At 54.4% G+C, this 11,565-nt stretch overlaps 1 long non-coding RNA gene across 1 annotated transcript; it reads right to left on the bottom strand.

Moving 5' to 3' along the window:
* Positions 1-123: 123 nt before the first annotated feature.
* LOC141371997 (uncharacterized) lies at positions 124-3,173 on the bottom strand. The gene is made up of 3 exons (XR_012377353.1): positions 2,931-3,173; positions 893-1,038; positions 124-557 (listed from the first exon to the last, which is right to left on the bottom strand). It is a non-coding gene; the product is annotated as an uncharacterized lncRNA (long non-coding RNA).
* Positions 3,174-11,565: the final 8,392 nt, after the last annotated feature.

The following is an 11,565-nucleotide window of genomic DNA, read 5'->3' as shown; positions in this document are numbered from 1 at the left end:
TGTGCCCTCAGGCTAGCTACAGAACCTCTCTGAGCTTCACCTCTTCCATGCAATGGAAATAATGGTAGCGATGTCCTCCAGAGCGGGCAGCCTAAGCCAGGAGATGGCACATAAAGAGCAGCCCAGCCTGACAGCATCTCTCAGGCAAGCACATGGTGAGGAGCAGTTCTCAACGCCTCTCTCTTGACTTCTCTCTTCTCTCTTGACTAGGGAAACACAGAGCTGCGCTCCCTGCATCCGCTCCCAAAGTCCCAGTCATAATAATGATGCTGGTGGTCATTCAGTCATAAACTCCACATAAGAACAGTCATCAGGAGGGGACCCAGGGGGATTCTCTCCAGCAAAGATGTCAGGATGAACAAGCAGGAAACAGAGTGATGTATGATCCCAAGAAGAGACACACCACCCCTGCTGTTTCCCTGTCCCCAGGAAGAGGCCGACTCTAGGTCTGACAAATGCTTCGTGAAAACAAGTGGGAGAAGTAGAAAGTGAGCTGACATACTGATGTCCAAGCAGATGTTCTCTGCGTCAGTGAGACTTGATGGGTCCTTGAATGTCTGATGAAAAGAAAGTGAAAACACTAATAAACAAAACCTGGGCACAATGTTACCACTCCACTTGACACAGACAAGACGACCCTGGCACCTGCCCCTTGGGAACATGTGTTAGATGATATGGTGCTCAGGGACAGTGTCTAACATGAAGTTGCTCCAGGGGGCAGTGGGAAGTGTGGTGCATTAGTGGGAAGATGCTGAGGGCAAGGAGACCCAGATCCTGCTGAGCACTGGAGTGTGTCCCCTCACGAGCCTTGTAGCAGTCAGCGGCTGACATAACCAAGCCGTGTAACAAACCACCCAAAACTCAGCTGCGAAGCACGACGAGCATCTATTACTTATTCTCTTGTTTCCAGGGCTGCTGGGGTCCATCACGTCTAGGCTGGGCCTGGCTTTTCATGGTTTCAAGCTGTAGGGTGAGTCCAAGGTTGCTGCACCACGTGGCCCCCATCTTCCCAGGACCAGCGATGACCAGAACACGTTCCTATCATAACAGAAAGTAAGAGACAAGAGGTCAAGACTAGCTGTGCAGCACATTTCAACCCTCTGCCCGCAGGACACCAGCCAAACAAAATCACATAATCAAACTCAGTGTCAATGAGCCAGAGACTGCCCATCTAGAGGGACAACCCCAAAGTGACATGATAAGGGGCATGGATCGGGGAAGAAAGGGTGTAGAATAAGGAGCAGTGATGATCAACAACATAGCCTCCCACAGATGTCAAGCCCCATCCGGGCATATTTCCAAGGAAACAGATTCCTGGACCCTGGGTGTTAGGGGACCATTTCTTTTCTCCCTCCAGAAATTTCCACATGTGTAGCACAGGGGTAATGATGTCACATCAAATCTTATCACATACGTTTGTTTAAAGTTAAAACGAGCAAGGACCAGAAGAGTGGTCAGAGCAGGGCCGGGCACACTGTGGGGCAGAAGCTGGTATAAGCTATGAGCACTCCCGTTAATACCCGGGGTGTACACATTCCCTCGAATGTCTCATTGGAGTGTCATCCCCCTGACAACTTACACTTTCTTTTCTTTTACTGTGAGGAAACCGAATGGTCACGGGGCGGACTATCCTGTCTGAGGAGCCGAGAGCAGAGGTTGGGGCACTGGAGTCCCAGGCCTGCCACCTAACAGCTGGGGGACCTCCAGCAAGTCACAGGTCCCTTCCCCATCTGCAGAATGGGTAGAATCCCAGTGTCCTGTCTGTGATGGTCGGGACAAAATGGCCTGAGGTCTCTAAGCGCTGAGCACGGCCGGGCCTGGGAGGGGCCGGGAGGGGCTGGGAGAGAGAGAGAGCGCTGAGGCAGGAGCTGGGACCTCGGCCTTGGCCCTGCCACCCACTACCTGGGGGTCCCTGAGCCTCGCCGGTCCCTATGCACAGGCAGTGGCTGCAGCCGTCAGGCCACGGACGTCCCTGCTGCTCTCTGGACCCCCGCTCTGCACACGCATCCCCAGACCCTGGGCCTGGCAGGCTCCCACAAAGCCCAGGGGTGCCCCATCAGCTCAGGGCGGGGAGTGCACTTCTGCAACCAGGACTGTGCTTCACAGACAAGATTTCCAAGGGTTTTCTTTCTCCCTTGAGGTCTTCTATCCCTCAGCCTGCGGGCCATTATTTACTCGTGTCCTGCCTGCAGGGGCCTCTCAGAGAACAAACAGGAGCTGGTCTTCCGCTGGGGCGCAGCATTATTCGTGGGTGCTCCTGCCTGGCCCGGAGCAGACCTCCTCTGCGTGATGTCCCCCCACAGATTTCCCCCCCACCCACCCCGGAGGGAGTCAGGAGTCAGCCAGGAGCTGGGCCGGCTCTTCCCAGGCCCGTGATGGGCTCCTGGCCACCCCGGTCTCTGTCCCCCCAGCAAGGACGGTTTCCACAAAACACCTCTTCCCAGATCCCACCATCCCACGGTGGGAAGACCACAAATGATAAACATCACTACTGATCACACAAATAAGGCTCATGAGAAGAACTTGGTGTAACCACGTGTGACCTTAAAGTCTGTGCTGGGACATGGGAAGGGCAGCGAATCTCACGCCTCCCCTGCTCCAGGTTCAGAACCCTGAGAAACAGGCTCGGGGGTCCCAGGGGTGGTGGGTGAACCTCACTCTGTTACTCCTGAGGCAGCTCTGCAGGAAGCAGCTCGGCCCGGGGCCACAACCGGACAGAGCGGTTGACCTCATGCTGCGACCTCCGGGGCCGAATTCTCTCCGCACAACCGGACAGAGAGGGATCGGAAGGCTCACTGCAGACCCGCGGGCCTGCTTGTGAGCTCCAATCCATCGACCGCAGAGAGGACAGCTGAGTCCCAACCTCAAACCTTGAGGCCGAGAGGGAAAGGACGTCAGGCCCGGGGTCCCCCGGCCAGCCCCCCGCTCACCTGCGGGGTCCTGAGACTCATCACTGCATACCACGCACTGAGCAGCGGTGGGGACGTGATGGCTGGAAGCAGCAGGTGTCCGCGTGAGTGAGGGCCCAGGGGGGCGACGGCTGCTGCCGAGGCCCCAGCTGACGCAGACCCTGGGAATGCTCCGTCCCCGGCTCAGGCGGACAGCGGACATGTGACACCCAGAATTATTGCAGGGACAAAGGCACAGAATTACATGACGTGCTCAGCAGCCGCCGCCCCCCATGCCTCCGTCTAGGACACATGACACTGAGGTGACCCACATTCTAAAAGGGCCATCGAATTCTGCTCTGAGAACGGAACTGCAGAGAGACAATGACAAACCCATGACCACCACGCAGGCCACCCCCAGACCCCGCCTCGGCTCCGAGTGCCTCCGTGCGCATGCGCTTGGCCCCGGGTTCGCAGGTGGGCTCCGGCCGTGGGGAGGAGTCGGGGCTCAGCCACCAGGGGGAGCAGGGCGGGGACGAGAGGGTCCCAAAGATGGACGGCCGCCCAGGTCAGCGGCCCCGGGGAACCGTTCGCAGGGCCGACCAGTGCGGTGGGAAGGGTGGTGTGGGTGGCCTGGGAGGCAGTTCTCTGGAGGACAAATCGAACAAACATCCCTGGATCCTCCCTAACCCGCCCTGTGACATTCTCCTGTCACTTCTGCTCCTGTCCCCGCCCACCGACCGCCCTGCTGGTGGAGATGTGGACATTGCAGCCACGAGCCTCAGGGAATGGGTCCGCGTGGCTGGTGTCGACGGCGCGACCATGGTGGCTCTGGCCCGAAGCGCTGACTGCCCGGGGATGCTGTCTGGTCCCTCCGCTCGCGGCTGGCAGGGAGGGACCTACTCTGAAGCACGGGACAGTCACCGTGTGGTTGTACATCCCTCCTGCCACCTCTGGAAGGAATTCCTAGGTAACGTTAGACCCACAGTTGTGATGTGGTTTTCATCTTAGTGAGTGACACATCCTGGCCACGGGATTGTCTGTGGTCCCCGCATCGACTGCAGCTTCGGTCCCTGTTCCCCACAGGGACGTCATCACAGACACCGATGCTGAAACAGATGTGATGACAGGTCCCCAAATGGCCCATTTTGATAATAGTCGCAGAAGCCCCAGATTATTTTTACCGTGATTTGCCCCTGAAGCCATCAGGAAGGCAGAGTCAGTTCTGGGGCATGCACGATGTTAGTTTGTAGGGAGTCAGAGGAGGCAAAGATCCCCCCCAGCAGGAGCATTGAGTCTGTGGAGATGCGACCTGGGATGGACCCTGAGCCCACTGCTTTGCATGAGTCCATGTTTTGTCCCCCACTTCACTAAGATGGCAAATTACAAACGTCAGCAAATTACACCTGGCGGGGCTGCTTGCGGATGCGCTCGGCCAGATCAAGCTCCACTTGACACATCATCAATCAGCCACAAGGCTGCGTAGAATTGCAGGTACGGGCTCCAGCCGAGCCTGGGAGCAGAGGTTCCTGCCGGGGGTGATTTTGCACCCAGGACATATCTGGCAATATCTGGGGACATTTTGGTTGTCACAACGGTGGAGGAATGCAACTGGCCTCTAGTGGGTAGAGGTCGGGGATGCTGCCACACATCCTGTGATGCACAGGATGCCCCCATAGCAAAGGCTGATCCTGCCCAGCATGTCAATAGAGCCAAGAGTGAAAGCCCTGATTTAGAGCCACAGGCAACATTTCATCCCATCGTCTGGATATTGCCGAGAATGATACACAGCTGGAGGTCGGGCTCTTCATCTGGGAATCACTGGATTCATGCACAACCAAAACCGTGCATAAAGCAATTCTATATGCTCCCTGGCTTTTTCCTATGGTAATCTTCTCCTTCCCACTTCTATTTTTTGTTACTGGAGAAATGGTGAAAAAATAAAATAGCCTGAAGAATTGATAAAAATTTTTGTTTTCCTCAGTAAAAAAAGTAATTTGGAAACAACCCATGGGAAGCTGAAAATTAGGGAAGAAAGAAGACATGGGTTCATCAAACAGGGGATCATCCCAGAGAGGAGTGTAGGAAAGTCTCCAGGAACTTTGGTCAGTCACATGAGTCACCACGCCTGAGTGTGGCGGGAACCGAGGCTTCAGGAGGACCCAGGGAAAGCAGGGCCATGTGAGGCTAGTCAGAACCTCTCAAAGTACAGGTCGTACCTCCTTAGTGGGGCCTGAGATCAGCTTCATGATTTGATGCTGATCCAACCAACATTTTAAGATGTGAAATAACAAAATTGAGTAGAAAATACCAAAGGATATCATTTATAGTGAAGGTGAATATTATATTGTGAAATTTTAGTTTCATAGCTTATGTGTGTTGTGTTGCCAGGCCTTGTTGTAAAATATATTTCTTACCACGGGTTGTGGGCAAAACAACTTGAAAAACACTGGAGTGGATGAAACGATGGAGGATTTGGAAAGAACTAAGTATATGTAAGCGATTTTGCAAGCAAAAAATAAAGGAAATTACTAACTCTTGGGAAAACAAAAGATGCATATGAAAGAAAATGTAATCATGTTACAACAACTGGCTCTGCAGTGCCTAACATCTCCCTGGTCACGTGACACAAATGAAGATTATGACGTAATTAAAATCAGGATTGACCCATGGAGGGTGGTGGGAGGGATGGTGCAGGTGAAATAGGAGACCTCACCCCTCATCTAGGGTGGCAGACACTTGGAGATAACAACACAGCTTGAAAGTTCCAGGAACGGCTTACTCATCCAAGATTTGGAAATAACTTGTAGACTAGCTAAAGGAATATTGTGGATGTCTCTGGGAAGAGGTGGACAGGGAATGGACACAGTCAGTGTTTCACTCAGTGTCCATGTATCTCCTTACTTCAAAAGGGGACTCAAATGCAGGCGAACTCAGGACTGGCAAGGATGTGGTGAGGTTGCTGGAAAGAGCCCAGGGACCCAGGTGGCTTTTGGTTTGTGACTTAAGCTGTGCAACCTTGAACAAGTCCCTTCCCAGCTTTTGACTCCAGTTGACCAATCCCTAAAATAGAGGTCAGACCACATTGTGTTGACCACTCGTTCAGCCCTATGGGTCTTTGTCTCACTACAAAATAACGTGAAATTCCGAGCGAGCCCATTTGTCTCTATGTCAAGTAACATCAGCGAAATGAACACAGTGCCTGGGAGAGCAACATCAGGAAATGTGGCGGATTTCATCAGTGTGGGGGGAATATGCAGGCAACATTTGCTCCCTGAAATGAGTGAGGTCCTCTTAACCATGATTTATGGAATTGCTCATCCCTATACACCATGGTGGTGTCAGAAAGGATGTTCTCCTAAAAGACTAATTTTCACAAAAAGCAGGATGGTATGGTCATGATTTGGGGGAGTCCACAGAAGAGGCAGAGGTTGCTGGTGGTCCCTCGATACCCATCATCACTTTGTGCAATATTAGAAATCTCAGTTCTCAGCTGGGCACGTGGCATTCTAAACCAAACCTGAATTCTCCACCCAATCAGATGCAGCTAGAATGCTGCCCTCAAATGGATGGGTGCACCCCTACCCCCTTTCTCCCTTCCTTCCTGCCTAATGTGACCTGCACCCCTTGGACCAGGTGACCAGGAACAACATCCTAAGGTGACAGAGCAGCAAGAGAAGAAGGGCAAGCGCCCCCATGGTGCTGCACCACCAGCTCCAGGCCTCCCACGCTGAGACTGCTGCACGGAGGGGACCCAACTTCTGCCTCCTTTAAGCCAGTGGAACGCGTGTCTCTGCACCAGCTGGTGAACTTACACACCCCCAAGTATGGGAGCACATTTTTTATTTTAATAGTTGTTTTTTCACTTTAATGTGAGTTAGGGGGGAAATTCTACCTTGTCCTCAAGCCCATGATGCCATTGGGATGGGGGATGAGGTAGAAGCAGAAGGTAATGCACGAATTTATTTGAGAAAAGTGGGAGCTGGTTTGGTGTAAAGGGAATATTAAATAAGATAATGGCCCAGGAGTTACACGGTTTGGTGATGATTCCAAAGGTGACACTCGAGGGACCAAAGCTCAGGAAACTGCCTGACAGGGCCTGTCTTCCATTCCGGGGCTCCGTGGACAGCCGGACCCTTGCATCCACGTCCACTTGGGAAAGGTGATATGAGGCACGTGGGAGCAGCAAGGTAACCAGGGTCAGGGGTCAAAGGCACAGACTTCCTCTCAGGAAAGTGCGAGCAAACTGAGCAAGGATCGGGAAACACGGAGGCCTCCGCAGCCCAGGTCACCCTCCTGCCTGCCGCGGGGGCCTCAGCACCAAGCCCCCCGGGTACCTGGCTGGCCCCCAGCTCCCTGCCTCACAGCTCTGATTGTTGGCCACATCAGGTAGCTAGTAATCCAGCGCCCGTGTTGCTGTGCGGTGGCCTGACCTCCAAAGGTCACTTTCTGAATTTGCTCACTAACGCCTGGGTGGCTGACCCTGCAGTTTAAGTCCCTGCAGTTTAAGTTTCCCCCCACTCCGCCCCCGTCCTCCAGGAGCGTTCACACAAAAGGTCTCATTGTCCCATAGCCTCAGACCCAGATGTGCACTGGCCTTCCGTTTCCACAACCGGCCACCGCCTGCCTTGGGTCAGAGGTCACCCCCAGCACCCACTGCATCTGGCGTGGTTGGTGTGCTCCCAGCAACCCCGAATTCCCGTGTGATACCAGCTCGCCGGCGGGAAGCCCGGGCTTTGCAGAAGCAGAGAGTCTAGAGTGGATGGGATGGAACGCAGCCCATGGGACAGTCACATCGACTTCTCAGGACAGTGGGGAAGATGAGATTGTCCTTTTTATTAAATAGTGCTCTCTTTCCCCATGCGCGAGGGGGTGGAGGTGTCTTTACTGACTGTGTCCAACACCTTCTGGGGAGCGGAGGGGACGTTCCCAAGAGGCAGCGATGTGATCTTCACTTTGGCTCGAGATTTGAAATTCCCTTGATGTACATCCTCAAATCTGTGTGTGCTGAAGTGTGTTAGAACCAGCCATCCCCGTGACTTTGGCAAGTTCCTTAACTTGTGTCCCTTCGCCTATAAAGTGGGGACAAAAGCTCCGTGTGCTTGTCAGAACCAAAGGAGACCGGGTAGGAAAACCCACGGGTAGGAGAGGGCCAGAGCATGGAGCCACGTGGACACTGACATAGGTACTTGGGGAGAGGTTCTAATCAGGGAAGGAAGGGCAAGCCCGTCAGAGCTTGAAGAACCCAGAACAAATCCTCATGTCTTGCTGGAGCTCCACGGTCTGCAGACATGGGCATGAGGGCGATTATGGAAACTCTGCAGACAATGGACAGAGCAGGTCACCCCTGCTGCCCAGACGTGCACCTGCCTTCCCTCGGCCACCCTGCGTCATCAGCCAAAGCCAGTGTGCTGAGTGGCCGAGCCACCATCCGAGGAAGCCCACCCATGGGCATTAATCTGCTGAAGGCCAATTTGCTTAAAGCACTCAGACAAATGCCTGAAGCAGGGTCTGGAAGGGCTCAGGGAATGTGACTACTATCAGAGCAGGGGCTGGGACAGCGACAGAGGCAGGCTTCACCCCACGCTGGGAAAGGCAGAAAGCTGCCTGAATTCAGCATTCTTAAATTGGTTTTTAAGGCGTAGGCATTTTCCCCGTGTACCGTCTGTCTCTGTCCTCTGCACACTGTGAACGGTCTCCAAGGTCACCGGCCCCTCGCCCGGCCCATGCCCTGAGCAGGACCTCAGTGAGGCCAGGAGGTCAGGAGCCCCAATGTGGCTGGGGTGCCCCGCTTCTGGTTTGTGCACAATAACACGTCTCAGTTGCACTCAGTGAAGAGTAAACCTCCAGCTTCTCTGTGGATACAGGTTCTATTGTAAAAGTAACGTCCCCCCAACTCCCTTGTGTCGTGTGGACACCCATCCTGGAGATGTTTTCAATCTCCCTCAAAGGTTCTGGGACTCATGAGTACCTAACAACTTATAAAACATTTTTTCCCATTTTCTGAGATTCTGTTTGTGAAGTTAGGCAGCTTGACAGCATGCTGCTGCCTAAGCTAATTCATAAGGAAGGATCCAGAGGGTGCTGTGCTGTTCCCCTGTCTCTTTGTCACAAGAACCCTGGGACGCAGCAGGACCTGCGTGCTCCCTGAAGGTTCGGCTGGAACCTGGGGGTTCTGGGGTTTGGTCAGCAGCTTGGGCGAGCTGAGGGAGAGAGGGAGGAAAGCGCTCCTCAGGGGGCCTCCTGGCGCCCAGACTCTCCCAGGGGCAGAGGCACCAGCCTGCTCTGCCTTTTCCTGGGGCTGGTGCAAGGCCCTCCTTGACGTTCCCCACTGGGTGAGTCCAGGGAGCAGGGGCAGGCCGCTGACCTCGGCATGGGCAGAGTTCTAGAAACCTGGCCTGGATCCCCAGCCCAGGTTGCCATTCACCCCAGCACAGAGACTGGAAGGGGCGTCCAATCGCTCTGTTAATTTTCTCTGCACCCCTGCGAGGGGCGGTTTCCATGGTTCCCTCTCTGAGAAGAGCTCCTGGGAAACTGGCCCCAGGAGGCCAGGGGCCCAGGGTGACTGGAGCTGCCCCAGATCCCGTGTGCGACGCACAGTGTAACATTAATGGATGAAATTAGCGGCCTTGGCAGCGTTAACGAATTTCCTTGTGGAGAGTGTGACGTTTGTTTGGCAAAAGGGATCGTTAGATGTGTGCAAACATTCCACGTGCCGTGGAAGGGCCTCGGGCGCTGACAAATGATAAATGAGGAAATTAGAGGCTTCAGGAAAATGTAAGTATCATCCTTTGTAAGTCTGTCCCTTGGCAGGAGAAACGTTTCCCCAAAGCTCCGAGCCACTCGTCCCACGGTTTCCCCACGTGGAAAATGCCTGTGATTAGCGTCCCCGGCGTGGCACATCCTGAGTGGTCTTCTGCTCTCCGGGCCACGCCCGGGCAGCGCGGGGGAGGAGAGGCCGCCGTCCGTCTGGGCCTCCTCTAATTCGCTTCTCAAACTTCGTTTCATTATCGTCCCCTATGGAGCCATTTTAGACATGTTTTTCTGGATTGGCCATCGTGACATTTTAATACCACAGAAGTACCGCTCGGCGTTATGTGCTGAACGTCCGTCTGTGTTCTCACAGAAAGAGGGGGGTCTTTTCACCCAGCAAGTGCTTTCTCCCCGGGAGCAGACAGCCCTGCAGAGAAGGCATGCTCTCATGCATGCGTGCGTGCGTGCCCTCAAACAGGCAGCGAGTATGCACCGGGTGCCAACTCTGGGCACTGCGGACACAGCCGTGAGCACGGCAAGGGACCCTCGTCCTCATGGGGCTGACGCTCTGCCGGGACAACAGACAGTGACAGAGCAGAGGGACGATATGCACCACATCCAGTGCAGACGGGTGCATGCAGACCGAGAAGCAGAACCGTTGGGGGGGCGGCCAGGAATGGGGTTCCAGGGTGACCAGGCGGCCAGGGAAGCCTCGGCCCCTGGGGGGAAGCTGGAAGGAGGGATGGGGTGGGGCACAGTGTGTTGCCGGCAGAGGGAACAGCAAGGACGAAGTCCGGAGAGGGGGGAGTAGCATGAGTTTGCGGAGCGGCCAGGAGGCCAGTGTGGCCAGAGCCAAGTGGGCGAAGGAGACCGTGGGGGGACATAGGCCAGAGAGGTGACAGGTGATGGCGGGGAGGGGGTGACAGATCCTCTCAGGCCCGTGGACTCCTGTGAAGGCTTCGGCTTTTCCTCCAAGGGAAGCGAGAGCCACCGGGACAAGACCTGGTTCGCATTTGAACAGGACTGTCCGGCTGGTGCAGGCGGGGTGTGGGGCCAGGGCTGGAGCGGGGGACCCGGGAGGCCAGGACGAGGGGACGGTGGCCTGAGCCAGCCGGTCACGGCGCCGGAGGTGAGAGGGAGGCCGTGGAGCCGGCAGGACGCGCTGCTGGCTGAGAAGCGGAGTGTGGAAGGAAGGAGGGAGGACGGTGCCCAGGTGTTGGCCTCAGGGCTGCGAGAGCTGCCACTTACGGAGAAGGGCAAGACTGTGGGGTGACCTGGGCTTTCAGAGCGCCTCCGGCCAGCTGGAAAACACCGTGCAGCCGGGCAGAGCGAGCGGGTAGGACCACTTAGGAGATCTGTCACAGTCGTCCATGGAAGAACAAATCTCTCCTTGGAATTTGGTTTCTTCTGATGATCTGCTTCCCACAGGAACAACCAGGCTAACAGTGTTTAGGGCATGAGCTGCATATATAATGAAGGTTATGGAAACAAGTCTGCTTTCCTCTATCCTATGACACATTAACATCTGTGAGTCGTGAAAAATCTCTTTTGTTGGTAAGTTTTATTTTATAAACTTTGTTGTCACTCATGCAATTCACTTAGCTCCTCCAGATACTTGTATTTTTATAAAGAGAGAGATTTGTTTTGATTATAATGACAATGATGTCATCTTACCTGCAGCAAGAGTGTAATTTCAGGCATTTAGAGAATGACAAGGAAGGAAACAGAGAAGCAACAGAAGTCCGGGAACTTCCACAAAGATGCAAAGACAGTCACATGGACTAGCAATCCAGGCTTACTTGCTCTGTGTGACCTAGAAGTGGATCCAAAAACAAATATGATGAGCTGGAACCACCACTTAAATAATCAGATTGCGTAAAATCAATTGGGATAACGTCATAGTGCATCGCATGGGCTAAGGCTA

The sequence above is a fragment of the Callorhinus ursinus genome, unplaced genomic scaffold (genome assembly GCF_003265705.2).
Source record: "Callorhinus ursinus isolate GAN/ISIS: 27379988/994484 unplaced genomic scaffold, GSC_fseal_2.0 scaffold253, whole genome shotgun sequence".
Lineage (NCBI taxonomy): Eukaryota > Metazoa > Chordata > Mammalia > Carnivora > Otariidae > Callorhinus > Callorhinus ursinus.
The sequence above is the reverse complement of the archived record's forward strand: the minus strand, read 5'-3'. Positions and strand labels throughout refer to the sequence as shown.